Source organism: Triticum aestivum, chromosome 7B, assembly GCF_018294505.1.
Source record: "Triticum aestivum cultivar Chinese Spring chromosome 7B, IWGSC CS RefSeq v2.1, whole genome shotgun sequence".
Taxonomy (NCBI): domain Eukaryota; kingdom Viridiplantae; phylum Streptophyta; class Magnoliopsida; order Poales; family Poaceae; genus Triticum; species Triticum aestivum.
Genome location: NC_057813.1, coordinates 5546280 through 5574042, shown reverse-complemented (window position 1 = coordinate 5574042; position 27763 = coordinate 5546280). Strand labels below are relative to the sequence as shown.

The following is a 27763-nucleotide window of genomic DNA, read 5'->3' as shown; positions in this document are numbered from 1 at the left end:
ACACATCATCCATCATGATGCGCACGTGCTTGTGTTGGTTAGCACTAAATAGCCAATGCTCAAATAAATGAGATGCGTGACATAGAAACATGCCATCCATCATGATAGGTTTGTTATTATGTATAGCATAATGGAGACTCAAATTGTGTAATGCATCACGAGAAATATGTAGAGTATTGTTATTCATGGAATGCATATGGTGCACACAATTATGGGAATCATGCAAAGTATGGAATGTATCAAAATCTCCTAATATGTATGAGGAAACTATGGGGGTCTCCTCATGAGCATTAGTGGAAACATCACATGGAGAATATTGACAACATCCAAAACAATGCATATTTGGAACAATGTGATCATGGCATGGCATAGTAGAAGAATTGCGCAAATCATGTAAAGGAAGCATGGCAATATCATCACATGAAAAACAAAAGCCAATGACCATCATCTCGTCATCTATGCCATAGGTGCAAATAGGTATTTTAATGGGGCATGCATAGTTACTATGTTGAGATTGTAATGATGCAATATGGGAGATCTCACTCATAGCATATGACAAGTTTAAAGGATTATCAAGCATGAAGTGACCAATAGAATTTTCACATGATATCCTATGAAGCATAGCATCACAACTAGGCAACTCAACATGCTCATCATCATATTCATCATAAATAGGTAAGTAAAGGCATGAAGAAGTCGTACTAGCATGAAGCATGGAAATAGGTGTGTCAACATCATGCAAGCAATCATTGTCAAGATGGTCCACTAGTGGGACAAGAGAAGCACCATCACCTATGTTACCTTTGGAGCGTCTCTCATGTGTTGTAGGTGGGGTGTTGAAAATCCACTCGTTGTCATCTTCATCTTGATGGAACCATGTGGGGGTGCATGATCGTCCACCATGGCCATCGGTTTTCCCATTGGAGGGATGGACTCGTCGAGGGTAGGCATGTCGTCATGTAGGAGACCTAGCACCAAAGAAGAAAACACACTAGAAGTAGAGGTTAAGTCGTTAGAAATCATAGTGGCCTCACGTAAAGTGTCAACTACCTCACTCACTAAGTGTTGTGGCTCACTCACTCCCTCAAGGATGCTCTCACTCATATGGCTGGTGGAGTCACTCAAATGGTGCTCAACTTCACATAGGATGTGTGGCATTCTCTCATGTGTGGAGCTAGTGGTGGTCACACTCATCCTCTCATAGGAAATGCTCTCAATGTCATATATGGTGGAGTCACTCATCTCACTCATGGGGTGGTGGCTCTCCTCACATGACAAATGGGGCATCTCGACATATGTGGGTGTCAGAGAGATGTAGGTGCAAATGTCTCCATGCGCGGTCGTGTAGCTTGACTCGGAGTATGAGTCCAATGTGGGCGTCGTCTTCATGTTGTTGAAGAGGTTCACGCTCGTCGCCGTGGTCGAAGGGGATGGCCCTTTCTCGACATTCTTGTCGCCGTCTTGTTGTTGGAGGCCCATATGATGTGGCACCTCATAGCTCGTCTCCATGACCGAAGGGAATTTCCCATGCTCGGCCATCTTCCTTGAGGGGCTTTCGAAGATGGAAGTGTCGCCCTCGCTCGTAGTTGGTCGCCTCGTTGTTGAAGATGTCGATGTAGGCGAACTCGTGGGAAGTAGGCAAAGATGCCGTACGTCCAAAGGCGAAGATGCCTTGAGAACACTTGGCGAAGATGCCGAAGTGGTTGGTGTAGCCGTAGCTCCGTCTTGGTGGTGCTCGTCTCGCGGTCTTCTCTTTTGCTCATGAAGCTTGGACTTGGCATGAAGTAGGTCTTGTTGGGACTTGTGAATTTGCGCTTGTGGGGCATCTTCATGATGATGATGTCGTTGTCGTGCTTGACCTCGTAGTAGATGTCGTTCGTCGTCATCATGCACATGTTGCTTGGAGGTGACTTGCCCTTCATGACGATGTGGATCACGAACGTGATGGTGGTCGCCATGTAGATGTGGACGAGGACGATTTGCACTTGCATCTTTCTCGTGCTCCGAAGACTTGTGGCTTGAACGTCGCCGCCTTGAAGATGACGAAGGGGAAGAAGACTTGATCAAGGCTCTATTCTCCTCCATCCTTGCATCTTACTCCTCTTTTTGTGCGGAAAGCTTCTTATCGATGTAGTCCCTTTTCCTTGCTTCGGAGTGACGAATGTCGATGGAGATGTTCTCGATGCGCTCTCGCAATCTTGATTGTGCGCCTTGCATTTGTCGTTGTAGATTGAAGATGGACGCTTTGGTGATGTAGTTGTTCACGCCGTTGTTGTTGCCGTAGACCGGAGAGGAAATGCCTTGCCTATCCATCACAAGACTCGAGCAAATATGAGTGGGAGAAAGAGAAGAACTAGACCAAATGTACCTTGACCGATGTTGAATATGGATCAATGATCACTCAAATGTGTAACAAGGAAATAGCACAATTGGTACCAATTCTTGTCGGTTCTCACACCTACACAGGTATGCTTATGGTGGAGCTCAGTGAGGATAGTGGCACAAAAAATTTGATGCAAAATGTTAGCAAGAGTCAATAATGTTGAAAGAGATTCACAAATTCGCAAGTGAAACAAGTAGACCAATAGCAATATAGATGGCACACGGAAACACACACACGGATAGATAAATGGGGTCGTGCAACCAAGGAATGAGCACAAAATGTGGAATCCACGGAAAACACTCGTGTTGCACAACTCAAGAGAGACGCTAGCACGATTGCTCTATAGGCGGATACGACACTTGTGCACAACCTATAAGATGCAAAATGGATAAAATTTCTATCCCAAGTATGCTATATATGTATGGTTCCCGGTGTTTGATCCAAGATGATCGGATATGACAATCTTATATGCAATGTGGTATGATGCTATGGCACTTGCTTACAAGCTCTTTGCTCTTTCTCTTTTGCTTAAAAGCTTATTCTCTTTTTTTTGTATGGCCACTTTTGCACAATGCACAAACCAAGATAGCAATTGTGTATGCGGGAACAATTTTGTGACACAAGAGATGATATGATACCAATATGGTATGGTAGGTATGCAATGGAAGGTGTCGATCAATGATCACTAATGTGCACAAGTAACATTGCCGGCAATACTCAAATGGCTAGTCTCGATAGGCAAGTAACGCAAAATGGGCTAGGGGTTAACAATGCAATTGCAATGGGAATATACAATGGTGTCGTCGAGGTTACCGTCCTTGGCGATGATGAGAGGCGGTGTTGCCGATGTCAACCCGTTCCTAGTTAGCCGAAACACCCTAGGAAACAGAAAAACCAACTCAAAATCTCCAAAGGCAAATGTCAAATGGTGGTAGCGGAAAGCGGTGGTGGTTTGCACTTTCCAATGCGGAAGTGAAATGGTGGGCTATACACGTGTCGGAGTTGAAGTTGCCGTCCCTAAATAGCCGAAACACCTTAGGAGACACAAGCCACAACTCAAACAAGCTCAAACAAAATTGGGTTAAGTTTGGTTGTCGGAAGTGTATGGTGGGCAAGGTTATGCGGAAGTGGTGGTGGTGGTTGAAGAAGAAGCAACCGTCCCTAAGTAGCCGAAACACCTTAGGAGACTCGAATCACTACTCAAACAACCTCAAATGCAATGGGGTTCAAAATGGGTTAGGTTGCGGAAGTCGGTGGTGGTAATGCGGATGATATAGTGGTGGCCCTAGGCAAAGGTGCCAAAGTTCCAAAAATTTGATGGAGTCCAATGATGTTGGTGGTATTTTTTGGGGTGGGGGATGTCAAGAGCTTCAAAACGAGCTAAAGAACGTCAAAAACGGAGTTCGGATGAATTAGATATGGCCAAAACAAAATTTCAGCCATGTCGGTTTCAGGGTTAACCGGACATCCGGGAGGAGGTCTGGATGATCCGGGCTTGGTCCGGATGATCCGGGTGTACTTCCGGATGATCCGGGTTCGTCAGCTCCGGTTCTGTTGTTCGGGCGCGTGGGTTATCCGGACGTCTGGAGGCGTCCAGCTGATCCGGGGGATGTCCAGATGATCCGGGAGAAGGTCCGGATGATCCGGGCAAGTCAAATTACTCATTATTTCCACTCGGGGACGAATTTTTGGGCGGAAATGGATGATTTCGGGATCAAAATTGATGAGATTTCGTGGATTGAAGGTGGGGAAATTTGGGGAGATGCTAGATCCACTCGAAACCAAGCAAATCAATGAATCAAAATCAACAAAACATCATCAAACCAACAAATCACACAAAAAAATTGGGGCTATTTTTGGTGGGGATTTTCGGATTTTATGACGAAATCAAGCAAAAGAAGGCTAGAAAACGGTGGGAGGGACTCCAAATTCGTGATAAACCTTGCTCTGATCCAAGATGATCAAGAGCAAGCTGGCCCTGATCCAAGATGATGTAGGGTAGAACCCTAGTGGCCCGATCTTTCACGATTGGAGCGGATCCCATGAAGAACACGAAGAACACGAGGGGAAAACGAGGGGAAACACGAGAGAAATCACTCAACCAACAAGATCAATCACACATGTGCTAGATCCTCGAAACACAAAGAGATACACGGTCCAAATCCAACAAAGGACGATACAAGTAGCGATAGTTCATCTACGAGAGGAGGTCCTGAATCCACGAGGGATCTTCCCGTAAAGGGGTCTTGAATCCAGGTGGATCTTCTCCGAAGAGGCCGCGGTCTCTCACAAGGAGGAGATCCGTATGGATGAGCGAGGCTCTATCTCACAAATGAGCTAAATCAACGCTAACCCTCAAATGGAGGAGGAGGGGGTCTACATATAGTGCTAAGCCACGAAAGGGTAAGTGAGGGGCGAAGGGGTACATGGGCCTCGACCCAAGTCATGCACGCAAGCAAAGGCCGGATGATCCGGATGGGGGTCCGGATGATCCGGGCATCGTCCGGATGATCCGGGTCCTCGTCCGGATGATCCGGCTTCGCTGGGAGGATTCTGCAAGCTTCGGGTGTTGTGGTTGCGGGATTACTCGGATGATCCGGGAGGGCATCCGGATGATCCGGCTGAGTCCGGATGATCCGGGGGGAGGTCCGAACGTCCGGGCTGACGCCAGCAGCTGCTCCATCTTCTTCTCCTTTCTTCCGTCTTCTCTTCTATGCTTGGCCTTGGTCCTTTGAATCTCCATGGTCATCTTGGTTGTACCTAAGTGTATGCAATGTCCATGCATGAGGTAGTAACCATGTCTCACATGCGGAAAGTGACAGTTCGAAGCGGAGTGAGTTCACCTTCTGTCCAATGGCGTATGTTCGAGGTCTCGTCATATGTCCTCTTGGGGCTTGGAGAGTAGTCGGAGTGTACATGGAGATGAACGTGCGATGCTCCGCATCATGTTCTGAATTGTAATTTTGTAATTTCTATCAAACCAAAATTTAGGCCACGTAGAACGGAAATATGTAAACTGTAACAATGGAACCGAGTCCGAGAGAGAGAGGAACAGGGCAATTAATGTTACTAGTCGTCAACCCGTGCATTCGCACGGGCTAGTATATAATATCTTTTATATAAATTGACTTGTTTAAATTAATAATATCAATTAAAATCTTGTCGAAAAAAAATGATAATGTTATAACACTACGCCTTAAAATAATACCGTAGTAGTACCAAGAATGATCGATGTGTTCTACATAACGTAAACACCCAACGATAGTCATTTCACTTACAATTTGAAGATATCAGCTACTATAAATAATTTTCTTTCTGCTGTTGGCTCAGATTTTAAAAATGTTAGCTCTTACAAAGTTATTGTTGCAGTACTTATTAACAAACAGTAAATCTTATCAGAATCTTAATAATGTGGGAATCTCCTGAGTGATGTCACTGCATATAAAGTATATTGCACGATCTAATCATAATATTATTGACAGAACACTTCGCCTTTTGATAGGCATCATGACAAAAATGTGGCGAGCATAAATCTAATGTACACTAACCATCGAGCTTTCTTGATTATTATAGAATAAATCATGGAACCACCAGGCTCTTTGATATGAACTGTTTGATCAGTTCATAAATCATCTGAACAAAAACACGCTTAAAAGTAGTGATGTACAGTTGTACACTGGTAATGGCAAACTTCTAACTTCTTATATCAGTGGATACTGAGACATATATTCCCTCGAATCAGTCTCTTGCTAAACTTAAAAATACTAACTTAAGTTTCATTGCATGTATTTAAGAATAACATACAAACTTTCTTATTTTATCTGTATCCTGTCTAACACAGTATTGTTGCGTTATCACTGTAATTCAACTTCCTATATATCAACACAGTTCTTCATGCCATACGTTATACTTACACAGGATACATGGCCACTTTTGAAAGCAGGTTAATTCCCACTTGCCGCGCATCACTATTTTTATTATTTAAGCACTCCTAATCATCACTATATCGCGGCATGATGCAATTCTAACACAACGATTCTTTATACCAGTGATGTACTGCATGCACTTCTCTATGCTGAAGATGAAAGATAAATATGTAAATTGTTAAATCCCAGAGTTCATGTCTTCCGCGTATAAAATTCATGTAAGACGGATGAGAAATCTCAGTGAACAGAAAAGTTTGCATAGGAAATTAGATGGGACAATGAGTTTACTTCCGACCCACATATATGAAAGTGAAACCTACTGATCACGGTAGACAACAACCGCAAACCCAAAAATACCTGATGCTCATCTTCCAGACATCATCTTCTTTTGATATTCCATCTTCTACATCTCTTTTATATTCCATCTTACGGAGCAAAAACCACACATGCATACAAAGTGTGCAGTCAAACACCTATAACAGGGCGAACAGCTTATTATCGGCTATCTGTTGTTCACTATTCGATTTGAATTTCTCGAATGCAGCCATATAGAGGAGGGTGATAGAAGCAACTTAACCTCATTAGGGATATCTTCATCATTGTGCCAGTCCATGCCGTTGCCCATTGAATACAATCTTAATCCCAATTAGTAGGTCTTTTTCTTTTAGATATTGTCTCACCAATCAGCCTAGTTGATTGTTGTGTTCACAATTGCCCTCTTGTGGGCAGTGTTGGGTTTCGTAGTAATTTCAAAAAATTTCCTACGCACACACAGGATCATGTGATGCATAGCAACGAGGGGAGAGTATTGTCTACGTACCCAACGCAGACCGACTGCGGAAGCGATGACACGACGTAGAGGAAGTAGTCGTACGTCTTCACGATCCAACCGATCAAGTACCGAAACTACGGCACCTCCGAGTTCGAGCACACGTTCAGCTCGATGACGATCCCCGGACTCCGATCCAGCAAAGTGTCGGGGAAGAGTTTCGTCAGCACGACGGCGTGGTGACGATCTTGATGAACTACAGCAGCAGGGCTTCGCCTAAACTCCGCTACAGTATTATCGAGGTATATGGTGGCAGGGGGCACCGCACACGGCTAAGGAATAGATCACGTGGATCAACTTGTTGTGTCTTTGGTGCTAGCCCTGCCCCTCTATTTATATGTTGAGCCCCGGGGTCGAAACTTGGAGCAAAAGCCTCCTCAAAGTCGGTTTTGCCCGAAAGGCAAGAGTCCCACTCGGACTCCAGGACCAAACGACACAATCCTTGGCGTCTGGCCCAGACGCCATGGGCCTCGGCGTCTGGACCAGGGCCAGACGCCAGGGTCTCCGGCGTTTGGCCCCCTGGCCTCCGCAAAACTCCTTTTTGCACCGATCTAAAGCCTCATGGGCTTGACCCCTTGGCCTAACCATATCATCCAATATATGAATCTTTACGTCTCGACCATTTCGAGACTCCTCGTCATGTCCCCGATCTCATCCGGGACTCCGAACTCCTTCGGTTCATCAAAACATGTAAACTCATAATATAACTGTCATCGTAACCTTAAGCGTGCGGACCCTACGGGTTCGAGAACAATGTAGACATGACCGAGACACGTCTCCGGTCAATAACCAATAGCGGGACCTGGATGCCCATATTGGCTCCTACATATTCTACGAAGATCTTTATCGGTCAGACCGCATAACAACATACGTTGTTCCCTTTGTCATCGGTATGTTACTTGCCCGAGATTCGATCGTCGGTATCCAATACCTAGTTCAATCTCGTTACCGGCAAGTCTCTTTACTCGTTCCGTAATACATCATCTCACAACTAACATATTAGTTGTAATGCTTGCAAGGCTTATGTGATGTGTATTACCGAGAGGGCCCAGAGATACCTCTCCGACAATCTGAGTGACAAATCCTAATCTCGAAATACGCCAACCCAACATCGACCATTGGAGACACCTGTAGTACTCCTTTATAATCACCCAGTTACGTTGTGACGTTTGGTAGTACCCAAAGTGTTCCTCCGGTAAACGGGAGTTGCATAATCTCATAGTCATAGGAACATGTATAAGTCATGAAGAAAGCAATAGCAACATACTAAACGATCAGGTGCTAAGCTAATGGAATGGGTCATGTCAATCAGATCATTCAACTAATGATGTGACCTCGTTAATCAAATAACAACTCATTGTTCATGGTCAGGAAACATAACCATCTTTGATTAACGAGCTAGTCAAGTAGAGGCATACTAGTGACACTCTGTTTGTCTATGTATTCACACATGTATTATGTTTCCGGTTAATACAATTCTAGCATGAATAATAAACATTTATCATGATATAAGGAAATAAATAATAACTTTATTATTGCCTCTAGGGCATATTTCCTTCAGGCAGGGTGTTGGTTTTTACAACATGACCTTTTCCTTGGTCTACTGAACACATATGTACGCCCCCAGATTAGATTCGATCAGTATAGAACCCAACCCCAATCCTTCACATCGATTTGGATACTCCTTTTTAATGTGGATCTAAGATCTGCATGACAATATATATCAAATGAAAAAATAAATAATACAAAAGGAAATGTAGAAGAATTTGTGAGGATCCTTTTATACGTGATGAACTACTTTTTAGTACTTATTTATAAGAACTACTTTTTACTGTTGGAGTTGTTTTTGTGTTGTTGACTTTCTGGTATTACTTCCGGACAGTGAACCACCTTTGATCCCCATATCTCCAGCCACCAGCAAAAAATATTCAAGACAAACTGGGCTGTTAAGGAGAGAAATATAGTTCAGATACATATATAATTATCATCATCAATTAAGGAAAAGAAAAGAAATCACCAAAGACCTGCATCAGCATTGCAGCTGCTCCAGATTGAACTTATCAGTCATTTGGAGAACCTAAAAGATGAGCACTGCTTTTATCCAATCTTCAGGCCTATCCGGCCGGTGGAACAGCAGATCGCCTAGCTAGCATGCAGCCACGTGACATGCAATCTGTGCCAGCAGGTTTCTTCAGGAAAAGCAAGGTGATGTTGATGCCCTTATGGATCCAAAATAGATATGCAACAAAATATCGGTTTGATTAAGCAGATTGAGTTTGTAGAGATTCCAAAAGATTCCTGTATATATGGTCAAATAGGGAACCAATTAAACCTGCCATCTCTAGAAAGATTGGAAGAACTGACGGAAAAATAACACAATACACAAGACAGAAAGGTTACTGAGCCTCGTCATCTAGTTACATTATTGATGGAATCAAATATGCAGCTGTGTTGAGCATATATGTAGCCTCACGTATGTTCCATCATTGTGACGCACATCCTCACCAGATCTATAACAACAGAAAAAACATGTAAGACATGTTGTTAGACTAAATTCGAGGCACTCCGTCGATCATCCGAGGACCAAACAATCACACAAGCACGACACGGAGATTTGTTAACGAGGTTCACCGATATGGCTACATCCCCGGGGATTGACTACGGGCGCTCCTCCCCGTGACACCGTCACAATACCGCATCCGGCCACCCTGGACAACGGCACATGCCGCCGGCTTCCCCTGTGTTCCGGTGCTACTATGTTGGCATAGGTTACATAGTGTGTCTACCCCCGCTATATATGAGAGGCTTAGGATACAAGTGTCCTACTAGGACACGACTCCACATCCTATGTAAACACAATACAACTCATAGTCCAACTGTAAGCTACCTTATACACAATATTCGACACAACTCCAACAAACTACACCTTGGCGAATATTATCCACCACCTTGAATTCGTCAATGCGTCAAACTTCCATGTACATTGGACTTGAGCTTATCCCATGAGCACCGCTGCTACTCCAAGACTCCATATGACTCCACCCGCAACTTGTAGTCCCTTCTTTTATTGACCATAGTCAATGCTCGAGCAAAATTAAGTTCCTCTTTACTCTAGTCTGTGCTCCCAACTTCCAGAGTATCAGTGCAACGCCATCACACACTGATCACTGACTTGCATGAAAGTGAACAACTCACATATTGTGTGTCACACACAAGAGTTACCTGAACTCAACATCACCGCTCTTCCTTGACCGCCTGTCTGAAACTTGAAGGAATTTCACCATTGCTTGTAATCATCCCGAGTCAAATTCGCAGTTGTCTCATAACATGTATGACCACCAGAGCCCTGGCCCGTCTCCATGTCCCTGTGCATAGTGCACACCTCGCCGCTATTACCGCGCCGAGCCTCTGCTGTCCCGGTCGAGTCTCAAGGGTCGCAAAACCACACCACTCAACCCCCACCGCAGAGTACCATTCAAGTATCCTTTCATGCTTTGCAGAATAATTCTACATTATTTCTGATCAACAATATGTCATTCACATATACTTATCAGAAATGTTGTAGTGCTCCCACTCACTTTCTTGTAAATACAGGCTTCACCGTAAGTCTATACAAAGACTATATGCTTTGATCAACTTATCAAAGCGTATATTCCAACTCCGAGATTCTTGCACTAGTCCATAAATGGATCGCTGGAGCTTGCACACTTTGTTAGCTCCCTTTGGATCGACAAAACCTTCCGGTTGCATCATATACAACTCTTCTTCCAGAAATCCATTCAGGAATGCAGTTTTGACATCCATCTGCCAAATTTCATAATCATAAAATGCGGCAATTGCTAACATGATTCGGACAGATTTTTAAGCATCGATACGAGTAAGAAAATCTCATCGTATTCAACACCTTGAACTTTGTCAAAAACCTTTTTCGACAAGTCTAGCTTTGTAGATAGTAACACTACTATCAACGTCCGTCTTCCTCTTGAAGATCCATTTATTCTTAATGACTCACCGATCATCGGGCAAGTCAATCAAAGTCTACACTTTGTTCTCATACATGGATCATATCTCAGATTTCATGGCCTCAAGCCATTTCGTGGAATCTGGGCTCATCATTGCTTCCTCATAGTTCGTACGTTCATCATGGTCTAGTAACATGACTTCCAGAACATGATTACCGTACCACTCTGGTGCGGATCTTACTCTGGAAGACCTACGAGGTTTGGTAGTAACTTGATCTGAAGTTTGATGATCATCATCATTAACTTCCTCACTTATTGGTGTAGGAATCACTGGAACTGATTTCTGTGATGAACTACTTTCCAATAAGGGAGAAGGTATAATTACCTCATCAAGTTCTACTCTCCTCCCACTCACTTCTTTCGAGAGAAACTCCTTCTCTGGAAAGGATCCATTTTAGCAACGAATGTCTTGCCTTCGGATCTGTGATAGAAGGTGTACCCAACAATTTCCTTTGGGTATTCTATGAAGATGCACTTCTCCGATTTGGCTTCGAGCTTATCAGGATGAAACTTTTTCACATAAGCATCGCAGCCCCAAACTTTAAGAAACAACAGCTTAGGTTTACTGCTAAACCATAGTTCATACAGTGTCGTCTCAACGGATTTAGATGGTGCCCTATTTTAAAACGTGAATGCAGCTGTCTCTAATGCATAACCCCAAAACGATAGTGGTAAAGAGATATCATAGATCGCACCATATCAAATAAAGTGCGGTTACGACGTTCGGACACACCATAACGATGTGGTGTTCCAGGTGGCATGAGCTGTGAAACTATTCCACATTGTTTTAATTGAAGACCAAACTCGTAACTCAAATATTTGTCTCCGCGATCAGATCGCAGAAACTTTATTTTCTTGTTACGATGATTTTTCCACTTCACTCTGAATTCTTTGAACCTTTCAACTATTTCAGACTTATGTTTCATCAAGTAGATATACCCATATCTGCTCAAATCATCTTGTGAAGGTCAGAAAACAACGATGCTTGCCACGAGCATCAGCACTCATTGGATCGCATACATCGGTATGTATTATTTCCAATAAGTCAGTAGCTCGTTCCATTGTTCCGGAGAACGGAGTTTTAGTCATCTTGCCCAAAAGGCACAGTTCGCAAGCATCAAGTGATTCATAATCAAGTGATTCCAAATTTCCATCAGTATGGAGTTTCTTCATGCGCTTTACACCAATATGACCTAAACGGCAGTGCTACAAACAAGTTGCACTTATCATTATTAACTTTGCATCTTTTGGTTTCAATATTATGATTATGTGTATCACTACGATCGAGATCCAACAAACTATTTTTATTGGGTGTGTAACCATATAAGGTTCTATTCATGTAAACAGAACAACAATTTATTCTCTTACTTAAATGAATAATCATATTACAATAAACATGATCAAATCATATTCATGCTCAACGCAAACACCAAATAACACTTATTTAGGTTCAACACTAATCCCGAAAGTATAGGGAGTGTGTGACGATGATCATATAAATCTTGGAACCACTTCCAACACACATCGTCACTTCACCCTTAACTAGTCTCTGTTTATTCTGCAACTCCCGTTTCGAGTTACTAATCTTAGCAACTGAACTAGTATCAAATACTGAGGGTTTGCGATAAACACTAATAGAGTACACATCAATAACATGTATATCAAATATACTTATGTTCACTTTGCCATCCTTCTTATCCGCCAATCACTTGGGGTAGATCCGCCTCCAGTGACCAGTCCCTTTGCAGTAGAAGCACTTAGTCTCAGGCTTAGGATCAGACTTGGGCTAATTCACTTGAGCAGCAACTTGCTTGCTGTTCTTCTTGAAGTTCCCCTTCTTCCTTCTGCCCCTTTTCTTGAAACTAGTGGTCTTGTCTACCATCAACACTTGATGTTTTTCTCGATTTCTACCTTCGTCAATTTCCGCATTACGAAGAGCTTGGGAATCGTTTCCGTTATCCCTTGCATGTCATAGTTCATCACAAAGTTCTACTAACTTGGTGATGGTGACTAGAGAATTCTGTCAATCACTATCTTATCTGGAAGATTAACTCCCACTTGATTCAAGCGATTGTAGTACTCAGACAATCTGAGCACATGCTCACTAGTTGAGCGATTCTCCTCCATCTTTTAGCTATAGAACTTGTTGGAGACTTCATATCTCTCAACTCGGGTATTTGCTTGAAATATTAGCTTCAACTCCTGGAACATCTCATATGGTCCATGACATTCAAAACGTCTTTGAAGTCCCGATTCTAAGCCGTTAAGCATGGTGCACTTAAACTATTAAGTAGTCATCATATTGAGCTAGCCAAACGTTCATAACGTCTGCATTTTCTCCTGCAATAGGTCCGTCACCTAGCGGTGCATTAAGGACATAATTCTTCTGTGCAGCAATGAGGATTTAACCTCAGATCACAGATCAAATCCGCAACATTGCTACTAACATTTTTCAACACAATTTTCTCTAGGAACATATCAAAATAAACACAGGGAAGCAACAACGCGAGCTATTGATCTACAACATGATTTGCAAAATACTACCAGGACTAAGTTCATGATAAATTTAAGTTCAATTTAATCATATTACTTAAGAACTCCCACTTAGAAAGACATCCCTCTAATCCTCTAAGTGATCACGTGATCCAAATCAACTAAACCATGTCCGATCATCACGTGAGATGGAGTAGTTTCATCGGTGAACATCATTATGTTGATCATATCTACTATATGATTCACGCTCGACCTTTCGGTCTCCGTGTTCCGAGGCCATATCTGCATATGCTAGGCTCGTCAAGTTTAACCTAAGTATTCTGCGTGTGCAAAACTGGCTTGTACCCGTTGTAGATGGACGTAGAGCTTATCACACCCGATCATCACGTGGTGTCTGGGCACGACGAACTTTGGCAACGGTGCATACTCAGGGAGAACACTTCTTGATAATTTAGTGAGAGATCATCTTATAATGCTACCGTCAATCAAAGCAAGATAAGATGCATAAAAAGATAAACATCACATGCAATCAATATAAGTGATATGATATGGTCATCATCATCTTGTGCTTGTGATCTCCATCTCCGAAGCACCGTCATGATCACCATCGTCATCGGCGCGACACCTTGATCTCCATCGTAGCATCGTTGTCGTCTCGCCAATCTTATGCTTCCACGACTATCACTACCGTTTAGTAATAAAGTAAAGCATTACATCGCGATTGCATTGCATACAATAAAGCAACAACCATATGGCTCCTGCCAGTTGCCGATAACTCGGTTACAAAACATGATCATCTCATACAATAAAATTCAGCATCATGCCTTGACCATATCACATCACAACATGCCCTGCAAAAACAAGTTAGACGTCCTCTACTTTGTTGTTGCATGTTTTACGTGGCTGCTACGGGCTTAAGTAAGAACCAATCTCACCTATGCATCAAAACCACAAGGATAGTTTGTCAAATAGACTCCGTTTTAACCTTCTCAAGGACCGGGCGTAGCCATACTCGGTTCAACTAAGGTTGGAGAGACAGTCGCCCGCAAGCCATCTATGTGCAAAGCACGTCGAGGGAACCGGTCTCGCGTAAGCGTACGCGTAAGGTTGGTCCGGGTCGTCTCGTCCAACAATACCGTCGAACCAAAGTATGACATGCTGGTAGGCAGTATGACTTGTATCGTCCACAACTCACTTGTGTTCTACTCGTGCATATAACATCAACATAAATAACCTAGGCTCTGATACCACTGTTGGGTTTCGTAGTAATTTCAAAAAATTTCCTACGCACACACAGGATCATGTGATGCATAGCAACGAGGGGAGAGTATTGTCTACGTACCCAACGCAGACCGACTGCGGAAGCGATGACACGACGTAGAGGAAGTAGTCGTACGTCTTCACGATCCAACCGATCAAGTACCGAAACTACGGCACCTCCGAGTTCGAGCACACGTTCAGCTCGATGACGATCCCCGGACTCCGATCCAGCAAAGTGTCGGGGAAGAGTTTCGTCAGCACGACGGCATGGTGACGATCTTGATGAACTACAGCAGCAGGGCTTCGCCTAAACTCCGCTACAGTATTATCGAGGTATATGGTGGCAGGGGGCACCGCACACGGCTAAGGAATAGATCATGTGGATCAACTTGTTGTGTGTTTGGTGCTAGCCCTGCCCCTCTATTTATATGTTGAGCCCCGGGGTCGAAACTTGGAGCAAAAGCCTCCTCAAAGTCGGTTTTGCCCGAAAGGCAAGAGTCCCACTCGGACTCCAGGACCAAACGCCACAATCCTTGGCGTCTGGCCCAGACGCCATGGGCCTCGGCGTCTGGCCCAGGGCCAGACGCCAGGGTCTCCGGCGTTTGGCCCCCTGGCCTCCGCAAAACTCCTTTTTGCACCGATCTAAAGCCTCATGGGCTTGACCCCTTGGCCTAACCATATCATCCAATATATGAATCTTTACGTCTCGACCATTTCGAGACTCCTCGTCATGTCCCCGATCTCATCCGGGACTCCAAACTCCTTCGGTTCATCAAAACATGTAAACTCATAATATAACTGTCATCGTAACCTTAAGCGTGCGGACCCTACGGGTTCGAGAACAATGTAGACATGACCGAGACACGTCTCCGGTCAATAACCAATAGCGGGACCTGGATGCCCATATTGGCTCCTACATATTCTACGAAGATCTTTATCGGTCAGACCGCATAACAACATACGTTGTTCCCTTTGTCATCGGTATGTTACTTGCCCGAGATTCGATCGTCGGTATCCAATACCTAGTTCAATCTCGTTACCGGCAAGTCTCTTTACTCGTTCCGTAATACATCATCTCACAACTAACATATTAGTTGTAATGCTTGCAAGGCTTATGTGATGTGTATTACCGAGAGGGCCCAGAGATACCTCTCCGACAATCTGAGTGACAAATCCTAATCTCGAAATACGCCAACCCAACATCGACCATTGGAGACACCTGTAGTACTCCTTTATAATCACCCAGTTACGTTGTGACGTTTGGTAGTACCCAAAGTGTTCCTCCGGTAAACGGGAGTTGCATAATCTCATAGTCATAGGAACATGTATAAGTCATGAAGAAAGCAATAGCAACATACTAAACGATCAGGTGCTAAGCTAATGGAATGGGTCATGTCAATCAGATCATTCAACTAATGATGTGACCTCGTTAATCAAATAACAACTCATTGTTCATGGTCAGGAAACATAACCATCTTTGATTAACGAGCTAGTCAAGTAGAGGCATACTAGTGACACTCTGTTTGTCTATGTATTCACACATGTATTATGTTTCCGGTTAATACAATTCTAGCATGAATAATAAACATTTATCATGATATAAGGAAATAAATAATAACTTTATTATTGCCTCTAGGGCATATTTCCTTCAGGCAGGGTGTTGGTTTTTACAACATGACCTTTTCCTTGGTCTACTGAACACATATGTACGCCCCCAGATTAGATTCGATCAGTATAGAACCCAACCCCAATCCTTCACATCGATTTGGATACTCCTTTTTAATGTGGATCTAAGATCTGCATGACAATATATATCAAATGAAAAAATAAATAATACAAAAGGAAATGTAGAAGAATTTGTGAGGATCCTTTTATACGTGATGAACTACTTTTTAGTACTTATTTATAAGAACTACTTTTTACTGTTGGAGTTGTTTTTGTGTTGTTGACTTTCTGGTATTACTTCCGGACAGTGAACCACCTTTGATCCCCATATCTCCAGCCACCAGCAAAAATATTCAAGACAAACTGGGCTGTTAAGGAGAGAAATATAGTTCAGATACATATATAATTATCATCATCAATTAAGGAAAAGAAAAGAAATCACCAAAGACCTGCATCAGCATTGCAGCTGCTCCAGATTGAACTTATCAGTCATTTGGAGAACCTAAAAGATGAGCACTGCTTTTATCCAATCTTCAGGCCTATCCGGCCGGTGGAACAGCAGATCGCCTAGCTAGCATGCAGCCACGTGACATGCAATCTGTGCCAGCAGGTTTCTTCAGGAAAAGCAAGGTGATGTTGATGCCCTTATGGATCCAAAATAGATATGCAACAAAATATCGGTTTGATTAAGCAGATTGAGTTTGTAGAGATTCCAAAAGATTCCTGTATATATGGTCAAATAGGGAACCAATTAAACCTGCCATCTCTAGAAAGATTGGAAGAACTGACGGAAAAATAACACAATACACAAGACAGAAAGGTTACTGAGCCTCGTCATCTAGTTACATTATTGATGGAATCAAATATGCAGCTGTGTTGAGCATATATGTAGCCTCACGTATGTTCCATCATTGTGACGCACATCCTCACCAGATCTATAACAACAGAAAAAACATGTAAGACATGTTGTTAGACTAAATTCGAGGCACTCCGTCGATCATCCGAGGACCAAACAATCACACAAGCACGACACGGAGATTTGTTAACGAGGTTCACCGATATGGCTACATCCCCGGGGCTTGACTACGGGCGCTCCTCCCCGTGACACCGTCACAATACCGCATCCGGCCACCCTGGACAACGGCACATGCCGCCGGCTTCCCCTGTGTTCCGGTGCTACTATGTTGGCATAGGTTACATAGTGTGTCTACCCCCGCTATATATGAGAGGCCTAGGATACAAGTGTCCTACTAGGACACGACTCCACATCCTATGTAAACACAATACAACTCATAGTCCAACTGTAAGCTACCTTATACACAATATTCGACACAACTCCAACAAACTACACCTTGGCGAATATTATCCACCACCTTGAATTCGTCAATGTGTCAAACTTCCATGTACATTGGACTTGAGCTTATCCCATGAGCACCGCTGCTACTCCAAGACTCCATATGACTCCACCCGCAACTTGTAGTCCCTTCTTTTATTGACCATAGTCAATGCTCGAGCAAAATTAAGTTCCTCTTTACTCTAGTCTGTGCTCCCAACTTCCAGAGTATCAGTGCAACGCCATCACACACTGATCACTGACTTGCGTGAAAGTGAACAACTCACATATTGTGTGTCACACACAAGAGTTACCTGAACTCAACATCACCGCTCTTCCTTGACCGCCTGTCTGAAACTTGAAGGAATTTCACCATTGCTTGTAATCATCCCGAGTCAAATTCGCAGTTGTCTCATAACATGTATGACCACCAGAGCCCTGGCCCGTCTCCATGTCCCTGTGCATAGTGCACACCTCGCCGCTATTACCGCGCCGAGCCTCTGCTGTCCCGGTCGAGTCTCAAGGGTCGCAAAACCACACCACTCAACCCCCACCGCAGAGTACCATCCATCATCACCGACCGATGACGAGTTTCACACTTCCATCAGACCACTGGGCTCCAGTCCAAACTGCGTGTTACTCGCTTTTTTCCGCTTGCTGAATAGGCTTCGATTCTGGATCCTTACACCGTAGCCCCTCAATCCAGCTCCACCTTTAACATGACTCCATGGTAGATGATCAATCCACCCTTGCGCCTCATCGACTTCAAGCTCCGTGTATACACCACCTTGAATCAATCCCGCGCCATAGCCTTGTCGAAGCCGCACAAGCCCTCGGGCCTACGCCACGTGTTTCCACGCCCCAGAAGTCGGTCACCATCAGTAGCACGCTCTATGTCGTCGTCGCCGATCTCACCACCGTCTTCTGTATCAACCGACTCACGTCGATCCGTCAGACTGCCTAGTCCGACCCAGCCGAACTTGCTCGACTGTACGACACACTCAAGGCTCCCAAACCGTCTTCCGTGAATTTTCATCCATCACATGACAATTTCATCTTAGCTGACATGACTTCCTGCAACTCCTTCAAGCATCCCTGTTGTGCCAACAAATCTTTCACCCATATCTGCCATAATCCAAGGTATTCAGTTCCGTTGAACTTCTCCACCTCAAACCAGGTATCAATGACGCCATGGTTCTTCGTACGACTAACCCAATGAAATATTATTTGAGCTTTCCACGCAGTGCCCCAAGTACACGAATAGACCTCCGTGTACTACTAGCAATTCCAACCAAAAAAAAACCTTTTGGTCTGCTCACGTAGCTCCCTTTGACACACATTGTTAATGCTGGCTAGTTGCCTTTGCCTTGCCAACGCCTACGCAAGTAGTACTTCTGATGGACACGCTTGACGAATCTTTCCCGCTGACTGATTTGCCTGCATATCCGTGTACTGTGGAGACACGGTCACCTTTTGTTTCCAATACAAATCTCCGATTGAATTGCTTAGTTCGTACTGCACCACGCGCTTGTACGCCAGTACGCGCATGTCGCCAGGCAACTGTTCGTCAAGGGCCTCTCCACGCAAGGCCATCATGGCCCACCATAGCGGCGCTTGGGTTTTCTGCCACGCCACGTGCTGCAACGCGTCACCCGATCCTGCTGTTGTGCCGCCGTCGCCCTGAATAGTTCGCCGAGACTGCCATACCATACGTCGCGTTGTGCTTCTTTTAAACATGACGCCGTCATTCCCAAATCTTTAAAGAGCAGCCTTGATCCACCGACGCAACAACTTCCGCTGCCATGTCTCCAATCATGCTCATTGCATCTCGCTAGATCCCATAGACAACTTCCATGTGTTCTCCTCTAGATCAACAATCCACAGCCTCCGAATAACCTAGCTCTGATACCACTTGTTAGACCAAATTCGAGGCACTCCGTCAATCATCCGAAGACCAAGCAATCACACAAGCACGACACGGAGATTTGTTAACGAGGTTCACCGATATGGCTACATCCCCGGGGCTTGACTACGGGCGCTCCTCCCCGTGAGACCGTCACAATGCCGCACCCGGCCACCCTGGACAACGGCACATGCCGCCGGCTTCTCCTGTGTTCCGGTGCTATTATGTTGGCATAAGTTACATAGTGTGTCTACCCCCGCTATATATGAGAGGCCTAGGATACAAGTGTCCTACTAGGACACGACTCCACATCCTATGTAAACACAATACAACTCATAGTCAAATTGTAAGCTACCTTATACACAATATTCGACACAACTCCAACACATGTAAAAATCAAAACCCCAGGTCATCGTACTTACAGCTTAAGTGTTGGTCGGTGCAGGTAGATATCAATCTCTTTGAACATGCATGACCTACGCTGAGGTCAATAAGATTTACACCTGGACTTATTTATCAGGTGGCATATGCATATTCCCTTCCAGCCAAAGCAATTGACATTATTTGTTGAGAGAGAGAATGGAGGGGGGAAAGGGCAGGTTTCTCTCGAGGGAAAGAGAGAACGGAGAGAGACGAAGAGAGTGGTTTCCATCGTGGGTGGGGGGGGAGATAATGGAGAGATGGGAAGGGACGGTGGAATAGTAATGGAAAGAGATGAGATAATTTTTACGGGAGGGAAGAGATGGGAGTTTTTTTTTTACCGCAAAGAGATAGGAGTTTTTATTTGACGGGGGGAAAGAGATGAGATTTTATTTTTTTTAGATGAGATTGGAGTGTATATAAGTTTAGGTGTTTTTTTTCCAAAAGATATGATAGGTAGAGCTCTTGTGAAAAAATAAACAAAGATCTAGGCAGCAAAAGGGGATGGATTGGTTTGTACCGTGTCTTTCGGCTCGATTGGGGTTGGAATTTTTTTTCCCAGTCTCCCAAATCTATACCTATACTAATTACAGATTCCCAAGAATTTATGGCTAAATCTCCACCGTTATAACTCGGTCCCACCAGATGAACGGTTACTAATTACTGATTAACGTTGTAATTTTTTTGGAGTCTATGACGGGTAAATCTACACCGCTATAACTCAGCCCCATCAGATTAACGGTTCCTAATTACTGATTAACTTGGTAATTTCTTGGGAGTCTGTAATTAGTATAGGTATAGATTTGATATATAACTGCATGATGCAGCTCATCCTATTTTTTCAAACTATACTATGTTGGACTGGGATCCATATATGGCTGTTAACTTGCCATGATACCATGCACCAGAATAATGAGATGTTCTGGTCCTTGCTTGCTGTTGGATGCTTCCATGGACGAATGCGATGCAGGACAGCCCCTGCAGGTGGACATTGGGTGGGAACGAAGGAACTTTGGGGTGTTCAACCCTGCATAAACACAAAAAGTGAGGAGTTTCAGGACACTTTCACTAAACCAGCACGCGAGATGCATATATATTTGGCGAAAAACTACTCCAATTAATGGACCCCGAGCATCGACTTCATTCATTCAAACAAAGTGAATCGAAGTTGGCACACCACCACCCGCGAAATTAGGTCGGGTCCCTATAAATGCTGAGGATTGCTGAGGATTGCTAAGGAATGTCTTTCCCTTGTCAGTCAAAGGCGTATTCTCTGTTTCTGCTTCCCTTGTCACTCACATTGCCTCCCTCTGAAGAACTTGCTTGTCCCCAAGCAAGAGCAAGAGCACCTGGAAATCGTTTTTGTAGAACTCGTATGTCCATTTCTGAAACTGGGGTCCCTTGATCGTTTTTGTCACCGCCGGCTGTTGGATTCACCGCGGACGACCGGCGGTTGGACGGGGGTAACTCTATGATAAGTAAGTACACGTACCAACCAAAAACTGAATCTAAACCCCAGTGACGTGCAGAGATTCAGAACCCGAAACTGATGCTCCTCAACTCCTCCAACTGGATCAGAGTGAGTGGACATACTTTCTACCAATTGAGCGAGATGTGTCGCTCTTCAACTCCTTGCTGCCCACTGCACCAGATTGCACTCTCTCTTGCGAACACTGCCTGCACATCCATAACAGAATTGTTTCTCTTACCCCGATCGAGATGGAGCAGCATTGCTTACCACCTTGGAGGCCCTAGCACAAGTATTTCGACAAGCTCAAAAGACAAGAGTTCAGTAGATAGACCCAGTTGCAGTAATAGAAGAGAAAACTCAACGAACAACATGAAGCAAATCTGAAGCTACGACAGCAGTTGAACCAACTACCCAGGTGCTCTTCATTAATAAGCCAATAAAAGCATAACACTGTTCTACGTGAACAGGCAAATGATGGCATTACAAATTGAAGAGAAAAGGCACGGCGCCATGGGGAACCCGGAGAACTTGCAACATCTCGCAGATGGGAATGCATCGATCGTCACAGCCAACGTTCCCATCAAGCTATCTGCACGCAGCCGCAGAAACCAAAGAACAGGCAGCATCCCAATGATCTGAATGTCATCCCCTTGCAATTCTTTCACATCTATTTCCAGAGTGGAGAGGTGGGGAAGCGACCTTGAATTAACCCGCTTTGGAAGTCTCAAGAACGACGAAGGAGACAAGAAGCCCCATGAATCAAAAAAATGGATGTTTGGAGGGGACGTTTTGGATGGGCTTCTGCCGCCCGTCTCAGCCAAGCCTTGGCTGTCTCCATCTCTTCATCGCTGGAATTCTCACGCTTCAGATCAACCCCTACATTCTCTAGAGAAGGGAGGTGGCCCATGCCACAGTCAACCTCACCACTCGCGATCGACCACGCAGAGACCTCGAAGTGAAGGCGCTGAACCCTTGGCATAGCTCCAGGTGGAAAAAGGCACGGCACCATGGGGAACCCGGAGAACTTGCAACATCTCGCAGATGGGAATGCATCGACCGTCACAGCTAACGTTCCCATCACGCGATGTGCACGCAGACGCAGAAACCGAAGAGCAGGCAACATCCCAATGATCTGAATGCCATCCCCTTGCAATTCTATCACATCTATTTCCAGAGTGGAGAGGAGGGGAAGCGCCATTGAATTAACCCACTTCGGAAGTCGCGAGAACCACGAAGGAGAATCAAAACTACGGAGGTTTGTAGGGGGCACCCAGCTTTCACCCATGCGGTCTTTAAATCTGCCACGACCATCAATACACACATTTTGCAATTTGTGCAGGTTGCCTAGAGACTTGATTAATACATCAATCAGATCCTCACCCATGTTAGCACAATCAATTTCGAGCGTCCTGACCTCTGTCAGATGCCTCAGCTCTTTCACAATGTGAGGAGATGAGGATAAGCCTACTCGTTCCAGCACTTCAAGGGACATCAAGCTACCCATTCCTTTTGGCAGCCTCACTGTAAAATTGACACATAGGCATATCAAATTTCTGAGCTGTACAACACTTGAAGGTAATTCTTTTATACTACTGTGTCTTATATCCAGTGTCTGCAAAAGCTGCAACTTGCCTATGTCCATTGGGAGTTCGCAAACATCTGCATTCTTGAGCCCTAGGTACCTTAGGTGAATTAAATTTCCTACATACTTGAGGCTGATACCGGAGCTACTTTTACGGCTGCCACAATTTCCAAGATCCAACACACGTAAAAATTGGAAGCTTGAGAGAGATGGCAACCAATCACAAGTAACGGGAGAAAAGACAGCAAAGGTCCTCACTTTTGACAGGCTAGTGCTATCAAACTGATGGTTCCGACACTTTGCCTTGATATTGTGAAGTGATAACCTACGAAATTTCCTTTGCAGATTAGGTGCATGCCACTCAGCATTATCCAATATGGACATAAAATTCTCCTCATTTGAGAGCGAGCATATAAGGTCAAGCACCATATCATGTATACGGCAACTTACTATTGTTCCTTCCTCATTGATTTCTGCTGGCTGGATCAAGCTCCTGTTCATGAGCTCGTTGAAGTAGCTCTCTCCGATCTCAAACAGCCTAGTTTCTTCTGTGTCACCTAGGATAAACCCTTCAGCAAGCCACCTCCATATCAGCCAATCTCTCTTAATCTCAGAGTCTTCAGGAAAGATGCTTAGATATAACAAACAAGGCTTCAGGTGAGATGGCAAATCATAATAGCTGAGTGATAATATCCTCTTCATGTCCTTCACAATACCACCTTGTGTAACTCCACGGCCCATCGAACTGTGCACATGCATCCATTCTTCTTTTTGCTTTATCCTTTGGTTACTGACTAGAAGGCTAGCTATTGTAATGATGGCTAATGGTACACCACCACATTTCTTCAATATCTCTCTTGATACTTCATGCAAACCTTCTGGACATTTCTCCTCGCTTTGAAATATTCTTCTATGGAAGAGTATCTGCGAGTCTTCATCAGAAAGAGGTTCCATTTTGTGAATCATGTCATCACTGGAAGAGAGACATGCTTCAGACACACTCACATTGCGGGTTGTTGTGATTACCCGACTATGGAGTTTGTTTTTATACAAAGCACAATTTATAAATCTCCATATTTCTTCTTCCCATATATCATCGATCATGATCAGGTACCTATGCCAAATATTTTGACATCATTAGTTAGCAAGTCATCTATATACAACTGAAGTTTGTAACAAGGATGAAAGCAAACCATAGGCTTATACAACCACTAAGGATATGCATGCAAAAAGATTAAGAAATGCAACAGAAATTGCTTAACAGTATAGAGGGACTAACAGAAATAAGGCGCGTGCGCAAAAAGAAAGAAGTAGAATTTGCTAAAGAAGAGCATAGTACAGATATAGAAATATACAAATAAGAAAATGAAGATATGAAATTCAGTATACATCTCAGCACTTCACACATTTCCGAAATATATACAAAAGGACAAGCACTACGTGATGCATACCTCTTATCCACAAGGAAATCACTGATTTGCTTGATGAGTAGATTTTCATCCCTTGTTGTATTATGAATGTCACTGAACTTTTCATTGTCAAGGTCATAGAGCAAGTCCTTGAAAACTTTCTTGATATCTGGGTTCTGACCCACGGGGACAAAAGCCACGCAATCAAATTGGGCTTTGATCTTCTCATAGACTGCTTTGGTGAGCGTTGTCTTGCCTAGCCCACCAACACCAACAATAGAGATGGTCTTCAATTGCTCCTTGGAACTCCCGTCCTCACAAATCAGTGTTTTGATAAGCTCATCCCTTGTGCGGTCAACGCCAACAAGCTCCCCTACATCTTTGTGCAGAGCTAACACACGAGGGTCAATGGTAGCACCATTGCTAGTGCTACGAGTGTCAAGCTCGTACCTTCTACGCAGGTCCGCCAACTCCTTGGCAAGATCCTGAGCTTCTTTGATGGCATCACTGATTTGATGAAGTGCTTTGCCCTTGCCAAACAGTTTGGTGGTCTTCTTGAGGAACTTCTTGACTCGATTCCGCATGTTCGTAGGATTGCTGCTTGGACCCTCATCCACACGCACCATGAAGTCGTCAACAGCGTCTTCCATGTCGCAAGAGAGGTCTCTCACCTTGCCAGCCCAAATTCGGACCGGCTCCTCGAGCTGTTCCGACGGCACCTCGTCAACCTTGCGAAGTACAGCGTGCATCATCTCCAGCTCGTTTAGGAGCGATTGTACGCCTTTCTTTACTCGTTTCTCTAGGTTGTATTCTCCGACGAGCAGCTCGCCGAGCTTACGGATGACGGGGCCCATCGCCCCAGCAGCGACCTCCATATCTCGACCTTTTTTTGCCTTTGCTCTGGATCTACAGACGGCTACAGCTTTGTCCTTGGCGTGAAATTCTGCAATGAAAACATTATGTTTTTCAGAAGACAGAATGAGGAAAACCTGAACTTGATTGGTCGGTGAAAGTAGCAGTACACTATGCGCCTATGCATTGCTTTCCTCCAAAGAAGTAGAAGAGTACCTTGAATAACAGCTCCTTCAAATCCAATTTGCAGAGTAACCCAAGGTGAACTAGTGAAGAAAAGATCCAGTTCTGCACATCATAAATTCACATCAGAATAACCAAAAATCCTACTGTAGTTGTTTTTAGAGGACCACCGGATGAGCAAAAGCTGGACATTTCAGGTGCGTGAAAGTAACAGCTCACGGTACTACTAATTTATTTATTTTGGAAAAGCTGGACAGAGTGAAATGAAAAAAAAATGCAGCATCCCTCAGAGCTTGGATAGATACTAAGCTCTGACCACTGACCATTTATTCTCTTTGCTTTATTTAATCTTACTTATTATTCCTTTTTCTTTTCCTGATGTACAAATCTAACATTTTCACTATAATATAATTACAGAGTAAAAGTAAAAATAACCAGGAACCAGATTTTGCTGTTTGTGCGTGACAGAAATAAAAATAGCATAGCAAACAAGAGATTAATCAGGGGGGGAGAAACAGATCGAGCAAGATCTGACCCTCCCCTTGCTCTGGATCTACACGCATGGCTGTAATAGGAACAACGATCGGTTTCAGGATGAGAAAAAGCAGAACTTGTGGCGGACGGCACAAAAAAAATTGCATCACCTGGCTTGGGTCAATCAAGAGCAGGAGCTGAAGAAGAGCTCTGCTGAGCGAATGCTGAACAGGTCGAACTCTGCAACTTCAAAACCAAAAGGAATGGGAAAAAGAAGAGAGGTGTGCGCTAACTAGATCGAACAGAGGAGGGAGGAGGGGAGGAGCCAGAGACGAGTAGAAGGAGGAGTACCTTCGGCGCTGTCGCCGGCGTAGATTGGGAGGAGACCCACTGTAGTCCAGTCGCCGCAGACAGCCAGAGAGACCAAGGAAAAAAGTAGTGGATACTATTTCGTGGACCTGGAATGAACGACTTGCGTCGTCTCATCTCGTCTCATGTGTCCGCGTGTTAGGGCATCTGCAGCCGTTGGCCCCTCAGGACGCACAAAAATCGCCTCCTGGGGGCGAGCCGACGAGACACTCGGCGCTGGGGCGGTTTTTCGCCCAGTCGCCGCTCCAGCTCGCCCCCAGGCGCCGAAATTGGCCCACTTTGCAGCCCAATTTCGGCGAATAAACGGCCCATATGGGCGAGAATAGGCCCATATTCGGCGTGGTTTCGCCCTGTCTCGGCGTTCATTTATCAACATAATTATTCCTTATCACATATTTCATCACAGAAAAATCAAATACTTCAACAAAATAGTACAACAACAAATAGTTCAATACAAATTATATAGTTCAACAAATAAAAACTCGTATTTCATCACGCGGCGTCCCCCTTGAGCCTCCATAGGTGCTCAATCAGATCTTTCTGCAGTTGATGATGCACCTGTGGGTCTCGGATCTCTTGACGCATACTGAGATAGGCAGTCCAAGTTGCCGGTAGCTGGTGATCAACTTCGGCTAGAGGACCCTGCCTGTAGTATGGTTCAGTGTCAAACACTGGGTCTTCTTGCTCGCTCTCGATGATCATGTTGTGCAAGATGACACAGCAAGTCATGATCTCCCACATTTGATCTTTCGACCATGTCTGAGCGGGGGTACCGAACAACAGCGAATCGAGATTGGAGCACACCAAATGCCCGCTCGACATCCTTCCTGCAAGCCTCCTGAACCTTCGCAAACCAGGCGTTCTTGCCTCCTGGCACAGGGTTTGAGATCGTCTTCACAAATGTCGACCATCTCGGATAGATGCCGTCAGCTAGATAGTACCCCTTGTTGTATTGGTGCCCATTGATCTCGAAGTTCACCGGAGGAGAATGGCCCTCAACGAGCTTGGCAAAAACAGGAGAGCACTGCAACACGTTGATGTCATTGTGAGTTCCTGGCATACCAAAGAAGGAGTGCCAAATCCAGAGGTCATGTGTGGCTACCGCCTCAAGCACCACACTGCAACCGCCTTTGGCGCCTTTGTACATCCCCTGCCAACCAAATGGGCAGTTCTTCCATTTCCAATGCAT

The 27763-nt window shown here is 44.4% G+C and overlaps 2 pseudogenes; both read right to left on the bottom strand.

Moving 5' to 3' along the window:
• The window catches only part of LOC123156325 (uncharacterized), a 41348-nt pseudogene extending 20161 nt beyond the window's left edge, over positions 1–21187 (bottom strand).
• Positions 21188–22092: 905 nt separating this feature from the next.
• Positions 22093–26685, bottom strand: LOC123160558 (disease resistance protein RGA5-like; annotated as a pseudogene).
• Positions 26686–27763: the final 1078 nt, after the last annotated feature.